This window comes from Macaca fascicularis, chromosome 5 (genome assembly GCF_037993035.2).
Source record: "Macaca fascicularis isolate 582-1 chromosome 5, T2T-MFA8v1.1".
Lineage (NCBI taxonomy): Eukaryota > Metazoa > Chordata > Mammalia > Primates > Cercopithecidae > Macaca > Macaca fascicularis.
Window position 1 is genome coordinate 87,076,809 of NC_088379.1, and position 19,572 is coordinate 87,096,380.

Genomic DNA, 19,572 nt, shown 5'->3' on the forward strand with positions numbered 1-19,572 from the left:
GAATGGAAAGCTGTAACTCTGTGAGATGATTACATAGAACACAAAGAAATTTCTCACAAAGCTTCTTTCTCTTTGTTATCAGAGGATATTTCCTTTGGCCCTATAGTGTTCAAAGGGATCCGAAATATCTGTTCTCAGATTCCACAGAAATAAGGCTAGCAAAGAGATCCAGGAAATACAGATGTAACTCTGTGAGATGAATTAACAGAACACTAAGCAGTTTCTCAGAAAGCTTCTTTCCAGATTTGATCGGAGGATATTTCCTTTTTCACCATAGCCCTCTAGGGGCTTCCAAATATCACTTTGCCAATTCCACAAGAACTGTCTTAGCGAAAGGCTTCTTGAGGGGAAAGCTGTAACTCTGTGAGCTCATTTCACAGAACACAAAGAAGTTTCTCAGAAAGCTTCTTTCTCTTAGTTATCGGAGGATATCTCCTTTGTCCCTATAGTCTTCAAAGGGATCCGAAATATCTGTTCTCAGATTCCACAGAAATAAGGCTAGCAAAGAGATCCACGAAATACAGATGTAACTCTGTGAGATGAATTAACAGAACACTAAGCAGTTTCTCAGAAAGCTTCTTTCCAGATTTCATCGGAGGATATTTCCTTTTTCACCATAGCCCTCTATGGGCTTCCAAATATCACTTGGCCAATTCCACAAGAACTGTCCTAGCGAAAGGCTTCTTGAGGGGAAAGCTGTAACTCTGTGAGATGATTTCACAGAACACAAAGAAGTTTCTCAGAAAGCTTCTTTCTCTTAGTTATCGGAGGATATTTCCTTTGGCCCTATAGTCTTCAAAGGGATCCGAAATATCTGTTCTCAGATTCCACAGAAATAAGGCTAGCAAAGAGATCCACGAAATACAGATGTAACTCTGTGAGATGAATTAACAGAACACTAAGCAGTTTCTCAGAAAGCTTCTTTCCAGATTTGATCGGAGGATATTTCCTTTTTCACCATAGCCCTCTATGAGCTTCCAAATATCACTTTGCCAATTCCACAAGAACTGTCTTAGCGAAAGGCTTCTTGAGGGGAAAGCTGTAACACTGTGAGATGATTTCACAGAACACAAAGAAGTTTCTCAGAAAGCTTCTTTCTCTTAGTTATCGGAGGATATTTCCTTTGGCCCTATAGTCTTCAAAGGGATCCGAAATATCTGTTCTCAGATTCCACAGAAATAAGGCTAGCAAAGAGATCCACGAAATACAGATGTAACTCTGTGAGATGAATTAACAGAACACTATGCAGTTTCTCAGAAAGCTTCTTTCCAGATTTCATCTGAGGATATTTCCTTTTTCACCATAGCCCTCTATGGGCTTCCAAATATCACTTTGCCAATTCCACAAGAACTGTCTTAGCAAAAGACTTCTTGAGGGGAAAGCTGTAACTCTGTGAGATGATTTCACAGAACACAAATAGGTTTCTCAGAAAGCTTCTTTCTCTTAGTTATCGGAGGATATTTCCTGTGGCCCTATAGTCTTCAAAGGGATCCGAAATATCTGTTCTCAGATTCCACAGAAATAGGGCTAGCAAAGAGATCAACGAAATACAGATGTAACTCTGTGAGTGGAAGTCACACATCACAGAGCAGTTTCTCACAAAGCTTCTTTCCAGATTTCATCTGAGGATATTTCCTTTTTCACCATAGCCCTCTATGGGCTTCCAAATATCACTTTGCCAATTCCACGAGAACTGTCTTAGCGAAAGGCTTCTTGGGGGGAAAGCTGTAACTCTTTGAGCTCATTTCACAGAACACAAAGAAGTTTCTCAGAATGCTTCTTTCTCTTAGTTTTCGGAGGATATTTCCTTTGGCCCTATAGTCTTCAAAGGGATCCGAAATATCTGTTCTCAGATTCCACAGAAATAAGGCTAGCAAAGAGATCCACGAAATATAGATGTAACTCTGTGAGATGAATTAACAGAACACTAAGCAGTTTCTCAGAAAGCTTCTTTCCAGATTTCATCGGAGGATATTTCCTTTTTCACCATAGCCCTCTATGGGCTTCCAAATATCACTTTGCCAATTCCACAAGAACTGTCTTAGCGAAAGGCTTCTTGAGGGGAAAGCTGTAACTCTGTGAGATGATTTCACAGAACACAAAGAAGTTTCTCAGAAAGCTTGTTTCTCTTAGTTTTCGGAGGATATTTCCTTTGGTCCTATAGTCTTCAAAGGGATCCGAAATATCTGTTCTCAGATTCCACAGAAATAAGGCTAGCCAAGTGATCCACGAAATACAGATGTAAATCTGTGAGATGAATTAACAGAACACTAAGCAGTTTCTCAGAAAGCTTTTTTCCAGATTTCATCTGAGGATATTTCCTTTTTCACCATAGCCCTCTATGGGCTTCCAAATATCACTTGGCCAATTCCACAAGAACTGTCTTAGCGAAAGGCTTCTTGAGGGGAAAGCTGTAACTCTGTGAGATGATTACATAGAACACAAAGAATTCTCTCACAAAGCTTCTTTCTCTTTGTTATCGGAGGATATTTCCTTTGGCCCTATACTCTTCAAAGGGATCCGAAATATCTGTTCTCAGATTCCACAGAAATAAGGCTAGCAAAGAGATCAACGAAATACAGATGTAACTCTGTGAGTGGAAGTTACACATCACAGAGCAGTGTCTCAGAAAGCTTCTTTCCAGATTTCTTCTGAGGATATTTCCTTTTTCACCGTAGTCCTCTATGGGCTTCCAAATATCACTTTGCCAATTCCACAAGATCTGTCTTAGCGAAAGGATTCTTGAGGGGAAAGCTGTAACTCTCTGAGATGATTTCACAGAACACAAAGAAGTTTCTCAGAAAGCTTCTTTCTCTTAATTTTCGGAGGATATTTCCTTTGGCCCTATAGACTTCAAAGGGATCCGAAATATCTTTTCTCAGATTCCACAGAAATAAGGCTAGCAAAGAGATCCACGAAATACAGATGTAACTCTGTGAGATGAATTAACAGAACACTAAGCAGTTTCTCAGAAAGCTTCTTTCCAGATTTCATCTGAGGATATTTCCTTTTTCACCATAGCCCTCTATGGGCTTCCAAATATCACTTGGCCAATTCCACAGGAACTATCTTAGCGAAAGGCTTCTAGAGGGGAAAGCTGTAACTCTGTGAGATGATTTCACAGAACACAAAGAAGTTTCTCAGAAAGCTTCTTTCTCTTTGTTATCGGAGGATATTTCCTTTGGCCCTATAGTCTTCAAAGGGATCCGAAATATCTGTTCTCAGATTCCACAGAAATAAGGCGAGCAAAGAGATCCACGAAATATAGAAGTAACTCTGTGAGATGAACTAACAGAACACTAAGCAGTTTCTCAGAAAGCTTCTTTCCAGATTTCATCGGAGGATATTCTCTTTTTCACCATATCCCTCTATGGGCTTCCAAATATCACTTTGCCAATTCCACAAGAACTGTCTTAGCGAAAGGCTGCTTGAGGGGAAAGCTGTAACTCTGTGAGATGATTTCACAGAACACAAAGAAGTTTCTCAGAAAGCTTCTTTCTCTTAGTTATCGGAGGATATTTCCTTTGGCCCTATAGTCTTCAAAGGGATCCGAAATATCTGTTCTCAGATTCCACAGAAATAAGCCTAGCAAAGAGATCCACGAAATACAGATGTAAGTCTGTGAGATGAATTAACAGAACACTGAGCAGTTTCTCAGAAAGCTTCTTTCCAGATTTCATCTGAGGATATTTCCTTTTTCACCATAGCCCTCTATGGGCTTCCAAATATCACTTTGCCAATTCCACAAGAACTGTCTTTGCGAAAGGCTTCTTGAATGGAAAGCTGTAACTCTGTGAGATGATTACATAGAACACAAAGAAATTTCTCACAAAGCTTCTTTCTCTTTGTTATCAGAGGATATTTCCTTTGGCCCTATAGTGTTCAAAGGGATCCGAAATATCTGTTCTCAGATTCCACAGAAATAAGGCTAGCAAAGAGATCCAGGAAATACAGATGTAACTCTGTGAGATGAATTAACAGAACACTAAGCAGTTTCTCAGAAAGCTTCTTTCCAGATTTGATCGGAGGATATTTCCTTTTTCACCATAGCCCTCTAGGGGCTTCCAAATATCACTTTGCCAATTCCACAAGAACTGTCTTAGCGAAAGGCTTCTTGAGGGGAAAGCTGTAACTCTGTGAGCTCATTTCACAGAACACAAAGAAGTTTCTCAGAAAGCTTCTTTCTCTTAGTTATCGGAGGATATCTCCTTTGTCCCTATAGTCTTCAAAGGGATCCGAAATATCTGTTCTCAGATTCCACAGAAATAAGGCTAGCAAAGAGATCCACGAAATACAGATGTAACTCTGTGAGATGAATTAACAGAACACTAAGCAGTTTCTCAGAAAGCTTCTTTCCAGATTTCATCGGAGGATATTTCCTTTTTCACCATAGCCCTCTATGGGCTTCCAAATATCACTTGGCCAATTCCACAAGAACTGTCCTAGCGAAAGGCTTCTTGAGGGGAAAGCTGTAACTCTGTGAGATGATTTCACAGAACACAAAGAAGTTTCTCAGAAAGCTTCTTTCTCTTAGTTATCGGAGGATATTTCCTTTGGCCCTATAGTCTTCAAAGGGATCCGAAATATCTGTTCTCAGATTCCACAGAAATAAGGCTAGCAAAGAGATCCACGAAATACAGATGTAACTCTGTGAGATGAATTAACAGAACACTAAGCAGTTTCTCAGAAAGCTTCTTTCCAGATTTCATCGGAGGATATTTCCTTTTTCACCATAGCCCTCTATGAGCTTCCAAATATCACTTTGCCAATTCCACAAGAACTGTCTTAGCGAAAGGCTTCTTGAGGGGAAAGCTGTAACACTGTGAGATGATTTCACAGAACACAAAGAAGTTTCTCAGAAAGCTTCTTTCTCTTAGTTATCGGAGGATATTTCCTTTGGCCCTATAGTCTTCAAAGGGATCCGAAATATCTGTTCTCAGATTCCACAGAAATAAGGCTAGCAAAGAGATCCACGAAATACAGATGTAACTCTGTGAGATGAATTAACAGAACACTATGCAGTTTCTCAGAAAGCTTCTTTCCAGATTTCATCTGAGGATATTTCCTTTTTCACCATAGCCCTCTATGGGCTTCCAAATATCACTTTGCCAATTCCACAAGAACTGTCTTAGCAAAAGACTTCTTGAGGGGAAAGCTGTAACTCTGTGAGATGATTTCACAGAACACAAATAGGTTTCTCAGAAAGCTTCTTTCTCTTAGTTATCGGAGGATATTTCCTGTGGCCCTATAGTCTTCAAAGGGATCCGAAATATCTGTTCTCAGATTCCACAGAAATAGGGCTAGCAAAGAGATCAACGAAATACAGATGTAACTCTGTGAGTGGAAGTCACACATCACAGAGCAGTTTCTCACAAAGCTTCTTTCCAGATTTCATCTGAGGATATTTCCTTTTTCACCATAGCCCTCTATGGGCTTCCAAATATCACTTTGCCAATTCCACGAGAACTGTCTTAGCGAAAGGCTTCTTGGGGGGAAAGCTGTAACTCTTTGAGCTCATTTCACAGAACACAAAGAAGTTTCTCAGAATGCTTCTTTCTCTTAGTTTTCGGAGGATATTTCCTTTGGCCCTATAGTCTTCAAAGGGATCCGAAATATCTGTTCTCAGATTCCACAGAAATAAGGCTAGCAAAGAGATCCACGAAATATAGATGTAACTCTGTGAGATGAATTAACAGAACACTAAGCAGTTTCTCAGAAAGCTTCTTTCCAGATTTCATCGGAGGATATTTCCTTTTTCACCATAGCCCTCTATGGGCTTCCAAATATCACTTTGCCAATTCCACAAGAACTGTCTTAGCGAAAGGCTTCTTGAGGGGAAAGCTGTAACTCTGTGAGATGATTTCACAGAACACAAAGAAGTTTCTCAGAAAGCTTGTTTCTCTTAGTTTTCGGAGGATATTTCCTTTGGTCCTATAGTCTTCAAAGGGATCCGAAATATCTGTTCTCAGATTCCACAGAAATAAGGCTAGCCAAGTGATCCACGAAATACAGATGTAAATCTGTGAGATGAATTAACAGAACACTAAGCAGTTTCTCAGAAAGCTTTTTTCCAGATTTCATCTGAGGATATTTCCTTTTTCACCATAGCCCTCTATGGGCTTCCAAATATCACTTGGCCAATTCCACAAGAACTGTCTTAGCGAAAGGCTTCTTGAGGGGAAAGCTGTAACTCTGTGAGATGATTACATAGAACACAAAGAATTCTCTCACAAAGCTTCTTTCTCTTTGTTATCGGAGGATATTTCCTTTGGCCCTATAGTCTTCAAAGGGATCCGAAATATCTGTTCTCAGATTCCACAGAAATAAGGCTAGCAAAGAGATCAACGAAATACAGATGTAACTCTGTGAGTGGAAGTTACACATCACAGAGCAGTGTCTCAGAAAGCTTCTTTCCAGATTTCATCTGAGGATATTTCCTTTTTCACCGTAGTCCTCTATGGGCTTCCAAATATCACTTTGCCAATTCCACAAGATCTGTCTTAGCGAAAGGATTCTTGAGGGGAAAGCTGTAACTCTCTGAGATGATTTCACAGAACACAAAGAAGTTTCTCAGAAAGCTTCTTTCTCTTAATTTTCGGAGGATATTTCCTTTGGCCCTATAGACTTCAAAGGGATCCGAAATATCTTTTCTCAGATTCCACAGAAATAAGGCTAGCAAAGAGATCCACGAAATACAGATGTAACTCTGTGAGATGAATTAACAGAACACTAAGCAGTTTCTCAGAAAGCTTCTTTCCAGATTTCATCTGAGGATATTTCCTTTTTCACCATAGCCCTCTATGGGCTTCCAAATATCACTTGGCCAATTCCACAAGAACTATCTTAGCGAAAGGCTTCTAGAGGGGAAAGCTGTAACTCTGTGAGATGATTTCACAGAACACAAAGAAGTTTCTCAGAAAGCTTCTTTCTCTTTGTTATCGGAGGATATTTCCTTTGGCCCTATAGTCTTCAAAGGGATCCGAAATATCTGTTCTCAGATTCCACAGAAATAAGGCTAGCAAAGAGATCCACGAAATAGAGATGTAACTCTGTGAGATGAATTAACAGAACACTAAGCAGTTTCTCAGAAAGCTTCTTTCCAGATTTCATCGGAGGATATTCTCTTTTTCACCATATCCCTCTATGGGCTTCCAAATATCACTTTGCCAATTCCACAAGAACTGTCTTAGCGAAAGGCTGCTTGAGGGGAAAGCTGTAACTCTGTGAGATGATTTCACAGAACACAAAGAAGTTTCTCAGAAAGCTTCTTTCTCTTAGTTATCGGAGGATATTTCCTTTGGCCCTATAGTCTTCAAAGGGATCCGAAATATCTGTTCTCAGATTCCACAGAAATAAGCCTAGCAAAGAGATCCACGAAATACAGATGTAAGTCTGTGAGATGAATTAACAGAACACTGAGCAGTTTCTCAGAAAGCTTCTTTCCAGATTTCATCTGAGGATATTTCCTTTTTCACCATAGCCCTCTATGGGCTTTCAAATATCACTTTGCCAATTCCACAAGAACTGTCTTTGCGAAAGGCTTCTTGAATGGAAAGCTGTAACTCTGTGAGATGATTACATAGAACACAAAGAAATTTCTCACAAAGCTTCTTTCTCTTTGTTATCAGAGGATATTTCCTTTGGCCCTATAGTCTTCAAAGGGATCCGAAATATCTGTTCTCAGATTCCACAGAAATAAGGCTAGCAAAGAGATCCAGGAAATACAGATGTAACTCTGTGAGATGAATTAACAGAACACTAAGCAGTTTCTCAGAAAGCTTCTTTCCAGATTTGATCGGAGGATATTTCCTTTTTCACCATAGCCCTCTAGGGGCTTCCAAATATCACTTTGCCAATTCCACAAGAACTGTCTTAGCGAAAGGCTTCTTGAGGGGAAAGCTGTAACTCTGTGAGCTCATTTCACAGAACACAAAGAAGTTTCTCAGAAAGCTTCTTTCTCTTAGTTATCGGAGGATATCTCCTTTGTCCCTATAGTCTTCAAAGGGATCCGAAATATCTGTTCTCACATTCCACAGAAATAAGGCTAGCAAAGAGATCCACGAAATACAGATGTAACTCTGTGAGATGAATTAACAGAACACTAAGCAGTTTCTCAGAAAGCTTCTTTCCAGATTTCATCGGAGGATATTTCCTTTTTCACCATAGCCCTCTATGGGCTTCCAAATATCACTTGGCCAATTCCACAAGAACTGTCCTAGCGAAAGGCTTCTTGAGGGGAAAGCTGTAACTCTGTGAGATGATTTCACAGAACACAAAGAAGTTTCTCAGAAAGCTTCTTTCTCTTAGTTATCGGAGGATATTTCCTTTGGCCCTATAGTCTTCAAAGGGTTCCGAAATATCTGTTCTCAGATTCCACAGAAATAAGGCTAGCAAAGAGATCCACGAAATACAGATGTAACTCTGTGAGATGAATTAACAGAACACTAAGCAGTTTCTCAGAAAGCTTCTTTCCAGATTTCATCGGAGGATATTTCCTTTTTCACCATAGCCCTCTATGAGCTTCCAAATATCACTTTGCCAATTCCACAAGAACTGTCTTAGCGAAAGGCTTCTTGAGGGGAAAGCTGTAACACTGTGAGATGATTTCACTGAACACAAAGAAGTTTCTCAGAAAGCTTCTTTCTCTTAGTTATCGGAGGATATTTCCTTTGGCCCTATAGTCTTCAAAGGGATCCGAAATATCTGTTCTCAGATTCCACAGAAATAAGGCTAGCAAAGAGATCCACGAAATACAGATGTAACTCTGTGAGATGAATTAACAGAACACTAAGCAGTTTCTCAGAAAGCTTCTTTCCAGATTTCATCTGAGGATATTTCCTTTTTCACCATAGCCCTCTATGGGCTTCCATATATCACTTTGCCAATTCCACAAGAACTGTCTTAGCGAAAGGCTTCTTGAGGGGAAAGCTGTAACTCTGTGAGATGATTTCACAGAACACAAAGAAGTTTCTCAGAAAGCTTCTTTCTCTTTGTTATCGGAGAATATTTCCTTTGGCCCTATAGTCTTCAAAGGGATCCGAAATATCTGTTCTCAGATTCCACAGAAATAAGGCTAGCAAAGAGATCCACGAAATATAGATGTAACTCTGTGAGATGAATTAACAGAACACTATGCAGTTTCTCAGAAAGCTTCTTTCCAGATTTCATCTGAGGATATTTCCTTTTTCACCATAGCCCTCTATGGGCTTCCAAATATCACTTTGCCAATTCCACAAGAACTGTCTTAGCAAAAGACTTCTTGAGGGGAAAGCTGTAACTCTGTGAGATGATTTCACAGAACACAAATAGGTTTCTCAGAAAGCTTCTTTCTCTTAGTTATCGGAGGATATTTCCTTTGGCCCTATAGTCTTCAAAGGGATCCGAAATATCTGTTCTCAGATTCCACAGAAATAGGGCTAGCAAAGAGATCAACGAAATACAGATGTAACTCTGTGAGTGGAAGTCACACATCACAGAGCAGTTTCTCACAAAGCTTCTTTCCAGATTTCATCTGAGGATATTTCCTTTTTCACCATAGCCCTCTATGGGCTTCCAAATATCACTTTGCCAATTCCACGAGAACTGTCTTAGCGAAAGGCTTCTTGGGGGGAAAGCTGTAACTCTTTGAGCTCATTTCACAGAACACAAAGAAGTTTCTCAGAATGCTTCTTTCTCTTAGTTTTCGGAGGATATTTCCTTTGGCCCTATAGTCTTCAAAGGGATCCGAAATATCTGTTCTCAGATTCCACAGAAATAAGGCTAGCAAAGAGATCCACGAAATATAGATGTAACTCTGTGAGATGAATTAACAGAACACTAAGCAGTTTCTCAGAAAGCTTCTTTCCAGATTTCATCGGAGGATATTTCCTTTTTCACCATAGCCCTCTATGGGCTTCCAAATATCACTTTGCCAATTCCACAAGAACTGTCTTAGCGAAAGGCTTCTTGAGGGGAAAGCTGTAACTCTGTGAGATGATTTCACAGAACACAAAGAAGTTTCTCAGAAAGCTTGTTTCTCTTAGTTTTCGGAGGATATTTCCTTTGGTCCTATAGTCTTCAAAGGGATCCGAAATATCTGTTCTCAGATTCCACAGAAATAAGGCTAGCCAAGTGATCCACGAAATACAGATGTAAATCTGTGAGATGAATTAACAGAACACTAAGCAGTTTCTCAGAAAGCTTTTTTCCAGATTTCATCTGAGGATATTTCCTTTTTCACCATAGCCCTCTATGGGCTTCCAAATATCACTTGGCCAATTCCACAAGAACTGTCTTAGCGAAAGGCTTCTTGAGGGGAAAGCTGTAACTCTGTGAGATGATTACATAGAACACAAAGAATTCTCTCACAAAGCTTCTTTCTCTTTGTTATCGGAGGATATTTCCTTTGGCCCTATAGTCTTCAAAGGGATCCGAAATATCTGTTCTCAGATTCCACAGAAATAAGGCTAGCAAAGAGATCAACGAAATACAGATGTAACTCTGTGAGTGGAAGTTACACATCACAGAGCAGTGTCTCAGAAAGCTTCTTTCCAGATTTCATCTGAGGATATTTCCTTTTTCACCGTAGTCCTCTATGGGCTTCCAAATATCACTTTGCCAATTCCACAAGATCTGTCTTAGCGAAAGGATTCTTGAGGGGAAAGCTGTAACTCTCTGAGATGATTTCACAGAACACAAAGAAGTTTCTCAGAAAGCTTCTTTCTCTTAGTTTTCGGAGGATATTTCCTTTGGCCCTATAGACTTCAAAGGGATCCGAAATATCTGTTCTCAGATTCCACAGAAATAAGGCTAGCAAAGAGATCGACGAAATATAGATGTAACTCTGTGAGATGAATTAACAGAACACTAAGCAGTTTCTCAGAAAGCTTCTTTCCAGATTTCATCGGAGGATATTTCCTTTATGACCATAGCCCTCTATGGGCTTCCAAATATCACTTTGCCAATTCCACAAGAACTGTCTTAGCGAAAGGCTTCTTGAGGGGAAAGCTGTAACTCTGTGAGATGATTTCACAGAACACAAAGAAGTTTCTCAGAAAGCTTCTTTCTCTTAGTTCTCGGAGGATATTTCCTTTGGCCCTATAGTCTTCAAAGGGATCCGAAATATAAGTTTTCAGATTCCACAGAAATAAGGCTAGCAAAGAGATCCACGAAATACAGATGTAACTCTGTGAGATGAATTAACAGAACACTAAGCAGTTTCTCAGAAAGCTTCTTTCCAGATTTCTTCTGAGGATATTTCCTTTTTCACCATAGGCCTCTATGGGCTTCCAAATATCACTTTGCCAATTCCACAAGTACTGTCTTAGCAAAAGACTTCTTGAGGGGAAAGCTGTAACTCTGTGAGATGATTTCACAGAACACAAAAGGTTTCTCAGAAAGCTTCTTTCTCTTAGTTATCGGAGGATATTTCCTGTGGCCCTATAGTGTTCAAAGGGATCCGAAATATCTGTTCTCAGATTCCACAGAAATAAGGCTAGCAAAGAGATCCACGAAATAGAGATGTAACTCTGTGAGATGAATTAACAGAACACTAAGCAGTTTCTCACAAACCTTCTTTCCAGTTTTCATCGGAGGATATTTCCTTTTTGACCATAGCCCTCTATGGGCTTCCAAATATCACTTTGCCAATTCCACAAGAACTGTCTTAGCGAAAGGCTTCTTGAGGGGAAAGCTGTAACTCTGTGAGATGATTTCACAGAACACAAAGAAGTTTCTCAGAAAGCTTCTTTCTCTTTGTTATCGGAGGATATTTCCTTTGGCCCTATAGTCTTCAAAGGGATCCGAAATATCTGTTCTCAGATTCCACAGAAATAAGGCTAGCAAAGAGATCCACGAAATACAGATGTAACTCTGTGAGATGAATTAACAGAACACTAAGCAGTTTCTCAGAAAGCTTCTTTCCAGATTTCTTCTGAGGATATTTCCTTTTTCACCATAGGCCTCTATGGGCTTCCAAATATCACTTTGCCAATTCCACAAGTACTGTCTTAGCAAAAGACTTCTTGAGGGGAAAGCTGTAACTCTGTGAGATGATTTCACAGACACAAAAGGTTTCTCAGAAAGCTTCTTTCTCTTAGTTATCGGAGGATATTTCCTGTGGCCCTATAGTGTTCAAAGGGATCCGAAATATCTGTTCTCAGATTCCACAGAAATAAGGCTAGCAAAGAGATCCACGAAATAGAGATGTAACTCTGTGAGATGAATTAACAGAACACTAAGCAGTTTCTCACAAACCTTCTTTCCAGTTTTCATCGGAGGATATTTCCTTTTTGACCATAGCCCTCTATGGGCTTCCAAATATCACTTTGCCAATTCCACAAGAACTGTCTTAGCGAAAGGCTTCTTGAGGGGAAAGCTGTAACTCTGTGAGATGATTTCACAGAACACAAAGAAGTTTCTCAGAAAGCTTCTTTCTCTTAGTTATCGGAGGATATTTCCTTTGGCCCTATAGTCTTCAAAGGGATCCGAAATATCTGTTCTCAGATTCCACAGAAATAAGGCTAGCAAAGAGATCCACGAAATACAGATGTAACTCTGTGAGATGAATTAACAGAACACTAAGCAGTTTCTCAGAAAGCTTCTTTCCAGATTTCATCGGAGGATATTTCCTTTTTCACCATAGCCCTCTATGGGCTTCCAAATATCACTTTGCCAATTCCACAAGAACTGTCTTAGCGAAAGGCTTCTTGAGGGGAAAGCTGTAACTCTGTGAGATGATTTCACACAACACAAAGAAGTTTCTCAGAAAGCTTCTTTCTCTTAGTTATCGGAGGATATTTCCTTTGGCCCTATAGTCTTCAAAGGGATCCGAAATATCTGTTGTCAGATTCCACAGAAAGAAGGCTAGCAAAGAGATTCAGGAAATAAAGATGTAACTCTGTGAGATGAATTAACAGAACACTAAGCAGTTTCTCAGAAAGCTTCTTTCCAGATTTCATCGGAGGATATTTCCTTTTTCACCATAGCCCTCTAGGGGCTTCCAAATATCACTTGGCCAATTCCACAAGAACTGTCTTAGCGAAAGGCTTCTTGAGGGGAAAGCTGTAACTCTGTGAGATGATTTCACAGAACAGAAAGAAGTTTCTCAGAAAGCTTCTTTCCCTTGTTATCGGAGGATATTTCCTTTGGCCCTATAGTCTTCAAAGGGATCCGAAATATCTGTTCTCAGATTCCACAGAAATAAGGCTAGCAAAGAGATCCACGAAATATAGAAATAACTCTGTGAGATGAATTAACAGAACACTAAGCAGTTTCTCAGAAAGCTTCTTTCCGGACTTCATCGGAGGATATTTCCTTTTTCACCATAGCCCTCTATGGGCTTCCAAATATCACTTTGCCAATTCCACAAGAACTCTCTTAGCGAAAGGCTTCTTGAGGGGAAAGCTGTAACTCTGTGAGATGATTTCACAGAACACAAAGAAGTTTCTCAGAAAGCTTCTTTCTCTTTGTTATCGGAGGATATTTCCTTTGGCCCTATAGTCTTCAAAGGGATCCGAAATATCTGTTCTCAGATTCCACAGAAATAAGGCTAGCAAAGAGATCCACGAAATATAGATGTAACTCTGTGAGATGAATTAACAGAACACTAAGCAGTTTCTCAGAGAGCTTCTTTCCAGATTTCATCTGAGGATATTTCCTTTTTCACCATAGCCCTCTATGGGCTTCCAAATATCACTTTGCCAATTCCACAAGAACTGTCTTAGCAAAAGACTTCTTGAGGGGAAAGCTGTAACTCTGTGAGATGATTTCACAGAACACAAAGAGGTTTCTCAGAAAGCTTCTTTCTCTTAGTTATCGGAGGATATTTCCTGTGGCCCTATAGTCTTCAAAGGGATCAGAAATATCTGATCTCAGATTCCACAGAAATATGGCTAGCAAAGAGATCAACGAAATACAGATGTAAATCTGTGAGTGGAAGTCACACATCACAGAGCAGTTTCTCACAAAGATTCTTTCCAGATTTCATCTGAGGATATTTCCTTTTTCATCATAGCCCTCTAAGGGCTTCCAAATATCACTTTGCCAATTCCACAAGAACTGTCTTAGCGAAAGGCTTCTTGAGGGGAAAGCTGTAACCCTTTGAGCTCATTTCACAGAACACAAAGAAGTTCCTCAGAACGCTTCTTTCTCTTAGTTATCGGAGGATATTTCCTTTGGCCCTATAGTCTTCAAAGGGATCCGAAATATCTGTTCTCAGATTCCACAGAAATAAGGCTAGCAAAGAGATCCACGAAATACAGATGTAACTCTGTGAGATGAATTAACAGAACACTAAGCAGTTTCTCAGAAAGCTTCTTTCCAGATTTCATCTGAGGATATTTCCTTTTTCACCATAGTCCTCTATGGGCTTCCAAATATCACTTTGCCAATTCCACAAGAACTGTCTTAGCGAAAGGCTTCTTGAGGGGAAAGCTGTAACTCTCTGAAATGATTTCACAGAACACAAAGAAGTTTCTCAGAAAGCTTCTTTCTCTTAGTTTTCGGAGGATATTTCCTTGGGCCCTGTAGTCTTCAAAGGGATCCGAAATATCTGTTCTCAGATTCCACAGAAATAAGGCTAGCAAAGAGATCCACGAAATATAGATGTAACTCTGTAAGATGAATTAACAGAACACTAAGCAGTTTCTCAGAAACCTTCTTTCCAATTTTCATCGGAGGATATTTCCTTTTTCACCATAGCCCTCTATGGGCTTCCAAATATCACTTTGCCAATTCCACAAGAACTGTCTTAGCAAAAGACTTCTTGAGGGGAAAGCTGTAACTCTGTGAGATGATTTCACAGAACACAAATAGGTTTCTCAGAAAGCTTCTTTCTCTTAGTTATCGGAGGATATTTCCTGTGGCCCTATAGTCTTCAAAGGGATCCGAAATATCTGTTCTCAGATTGCACAGAAATAGGGCTAGCAAAGAGATCAACGAAATACAGATGTAACTCTGTGAGTGGAAGTCACACATCACAGAGCAGTTTCTCACAAAGCTTCTTTCCAGATTTCATCGGAGGATATTTCCTTTTTCACCATAGCCCTCTATGGGCTTCCAAATATCACTTTGCCAATTCCACGAGAACTGTCTTAGCGAAAGGCTTCTTGAGGGGAAAGCTGTAACTCTTTGAGCTCATTTCACAGAACACAAAGAAGTTTCTCAGAATGCTTCTTTCTCTTAGTTTTCGGAGGATATTTCCTTTGGCCCTATAGTCTTCAAAGGGATCCGAAATATCTGTTCTCAGATTCCACAGAAATAAGGCTAGCAAAGAGATCCACGAAATAGAGATGTAACTCTGTGAGATGAATTAACAGAACACTAAGCAGTTTCTCAGAAAGCTTCTTTCCAGATTTCATCGGAGGATATTTCCTTTTTCACCATAGCCCTCTATGGGCTTCCAAATATCACTTTGCCAATTACACAAGAACTGTCTTAGCGAAAGGCTTCTTGAGGGGAAAGCTGTAACTCTGTGAGATGATTTCACAGAACACAAAGAAGTTTCTCAGAAAGCTTGTTTCTCTTAGTTTTCGGAGGATATTTCCTTTGGTCCTATAGTCTTCAAAGGGATCCGAAATATCTGTTCTCAGATTCCACAGAAATAAGGTTAGCCAAGTGATCCACGAAATACAGATGTAACTCTGTGAGATGAATTAACAGAATACTAAGCAGTTTCTCAGAAAGCTTCTTTCCAGATTTCATCTGAGGATATTTCCTTTTTCACCATAGCCCTCTATGGGCTTCCAAATATCACTTGGCCAATTCCACAAGAACTGTCTTAGCGAAAGGCTTCTTGAGGGGAAAGCTGTAACTCTGTGAGATGATTACATAGAACACAAAGAAATCTCTCACAAAGCTTCTTTCTCTTTGTTATCGGAGGATATTTCCTTTGGCCCTATAGTCTTCAAAGGGATCCGAAATATCTGTTCTCAGATTCCACAGAAATAAGGCTAGCAAAGAGATCAACGAAATACAGATGTAACTCTGTGAGTGGAAGTTACACATCACAGAGCAGTTTCTCAGAAAGCTTCTTTCCAGATTTCATCGGAGGATATTTCCTTTTTCACCATAGCCCTCTATGGGCTTCCAAATATCACTTTGCCAATTCCACAAGAACAGTCTTAGCGAAAGGCTTCTAGAGGGGAGAGCTGTAACTCTGTGAGATGATTTCATAGAACACAAAGAAGTTTCTCAGAACGTTTCTTTCTCTTAGTTATCGGAGGATATTTCCTTTGGCCCTATAATCTTCAAAGGGATACGAAATATCTGTTCTCAGATTCCACAGAAATAAGGCTAGCAAAGAGATCCACGATATACAGATGTAACTCTGTGAGATGAATTAACAGAACACTAAGCAGTGTCTCAGAAAGCTTCTTTCCAGATTTCATCTGAGGATATTTCCTTTTTCACCGTAGTCCTCTATGGGCTTCCAAATATCACTTTGCCAATTCCACAAGATCTGTCTTAGCGAAAGGATTCTTGAGGGGAAAGCTGTAACTCTGTGAGATGATTTCACAGAACACAAAGAGGTTTCTCAGAAAGCTTCTTTCTCTTAGTTATCGGAGGATATTTCCTGTGGCCCTATAGTGTTCAAAGGGATCCGAAATATCTGTTCTCAGATTCCACAGAAATAAGGCTAGCAAAGAGATCCACGAAATAGAGATGTAACTCTGTGAGATGAATTAACAGAACACTAAGCAGTTTCTCAGAAACCTTCTTTCCAGTTTTCATCGGAGGATATTTCCTTTTTGACCATAGCCCTCTATGGGCTTCCAAATATCACTTTGCCAATTCCACAAGAACTGTCTTAGCGAAAGGCTTCTTGAGGGGAAAGCTGTAACTCTGTGAGATGATTTCACAGAACACAAAGAAGTTTCTCAGAAAGCTTCTTTCTCTTTGTTATCGGAGGATATTTCCTTTGGCCCTATAGTCTTCAAAGGGATCCGAAATATCTGTTCTCAGATTCCACAGAAATAAGGCTAGCAAAGAGATCCACGAAATACAGATGTAACTCTGTGAGATGAATTAACAGAACACTAAGCAGTTTCTCAGAAAGCTTCTTTCCAGATTTCATCGGAGGATATTTCCTTTTTCACCGTAGCCCTCTATGGGCTTCCAAATATCACTTTGCCAATTCCACAAGAACTGTCTTAGCGAAAGTCTTCTTGAGGGGAAAGCTCTAACTCTGTGAGATGATTTCACAGAACACAAAGAAGTTTCTCAGAAAGCTTCTTTCTCTTAGTTATCGGAGGATATTTCCTTTGGCCCTATAGTCTTCAAAGGGATCCGAAATATCTGTTGTCAGATTCCACAGAAAGAAGGCTAGCAAAGAGATCCAGGAAATAAAGATGTAACTCTGTGAGATGAATTAACAGAACACTAAGCAGTTTCTCAGAAAGCTTCTTTCCAGATTTCATCGGAGGATATTTCCTTTTTCACCATAGCCCTCTAGGGGCTTCCAAATATCACTTGGCCAATTCCACAAGAACTGTGTAGCGAAAGGCTTCTTGAGGGGAAAGCTGTAACTCTGTGAGATGATTTCACAGAACAGAAAGAAGTTTCTCAGAAAGCTTCTTTCCCTTGTTATCGGAGGATATTTCCTTTGGCCCTATAGTCTTCAAAGGGATCCGAAATATCTGTTCTCAGATTCCACAGAAATAAGGCTAGCAAAGAGATCCACGAAATATAGAAATAACTCTGTGAGATGAATTAACAGAACACTAAGCAGTTTCTCAGAAAGCTTCTTTCCAGACTTCATCGGAGGATATTTCCTTTTTCACCATAGCCCTCTATGGGCTTCCAAATATCACTTTGCCAATTCCACAAGAACTCTCTTAGCGAAAGGCTTCTTGAGGGGAAAGCTGTAACTCTGTGAGATGATTTCACAGAACACAAAGAAGTTTCTCAGAAAGCTTCTTTCTCTTTGTTATCGGAGGATATTTCCTTTGGCCCTATAGTCTTCAAAGGGATCCGAAATATCTGTTCTCAGATTCCACAGAAATAAGGCTAGCAAAGAGATCCACGAAATATAGATGTAACTCTGTGAGATGAATTAACAGAACACTAAGCAGTTTCTCAGAGAGCTTCTTTCCAGATTTCATCTGAGGATATTTCCTTTTTCACCATAGCCCTCTATGGGCTTCCAAATATCACTTTGCCAATTCCACAAGAACTGTCTTAGCAAAAGACTTCTTGAGGGGAAAGCTGTAACTCTGTGAGATGATTTCACAGAACACAAAGAGGTTTCTCAGAAAGCTTCTTTCTCTTAGTTATCGGAGGATATTTCCTGTGGCCCTATAGTCTTCAAAGGGATCCGAAATATCTTTTCTCAGATTCCACAGAAATAAGGATAGCAAAGAGATCAACGAAATACAGATGTAAATCTGTGAGTGGAAGTCACACATCACAGAGCAGTTTCTCACAAAGATTCTTTCCAGATTTCATCTGAGGATATTTCCTTTTTCACCATAGCCCTCTAAGGGCTTCCAAATATCACTTTGCCAATTCCACAAGAACTGTCTTAGCGAAAGGCTTCTTGAGGGGAAAGCTGTAACCCTTTGAGCTCATTTCACAGAACACAAAGAAGTTCCTCAGAACGCTTCTTTCTCTTAGTTATCGGAGGATATTTCCTTTGGCCCTATAGTCTTCAAAGGGATCCGAAATATCTGTTCTCAGATTCCACAGAAATAAGGCTAGCAAAGAGATCCACGAAATACAGATGTAACTCTGTGAGATGAATTAACAGAACACTAAGCAGTTTCTCAGAAAGCTTCTTTCCAGATTTCATCTGAGGATATTTCCTTTTTCACCATAGTCCTCTATGGGCTTCCAAATATCACTTTGCCAATTCCACAAGAACTGTCTTAGCGAAAGGCTTCTTGAGGGGAAAGCTGTAACTCTCTGAAATGATTTCGCAGAACACAAAGAAGTTTCTCAGAAAGCTTCTTTCTCTTAGTTTTCGGAGGATATTTCCTTGGGCCCTGTAGTCTTCAAAGGGATCCGAAGTATCTGTTCTCAGATTCCACAGAAATAAGGCTAGCAAAGAGATCCCCGAAATATAGATGTAACTCTGTGAGATGAATTAACAGAACACTAAGCAGTTTCTCAGAAAGCTTCTTTCCAGTTTTCATCGGAGGATATTTCCTTTTTCACCATAGCCCTATATGGGCTTCCAAATATCACTTTGCCAATTCCACAAGAACTGCCTTAGCGAAAGGCTTCTTGAGGGGAAAGCTGTAACTCTGTGAGATGATTTCACAGAACACAAAGAAGTTTCTCAGAAAGCTTCTTTTTCTTTGTTATCGGAGGACATTTCCTTTGGCCCTATAGTCTTCAAAGGGATCCGAAATATCTGTGCTCAGATTCCACAGAAATAAGCCTAGCAAAGAGATCCACGAAATACAGATGTAACTCTGTGAGATGAATTAACAGACCACTGAGCAGTTTCTCAGAAAGCTTCTTTCCAGATTTCATCTGAGGATATTTCCTTTTTCACCATAGACCTCTAAGGGCTTCCAAATATCACTTTGCCAATTCCACAAGAACTGTCTTAGCGAAAGGCTTCTTGAGGGGAAAGCTGTAACTCTTTGAGAT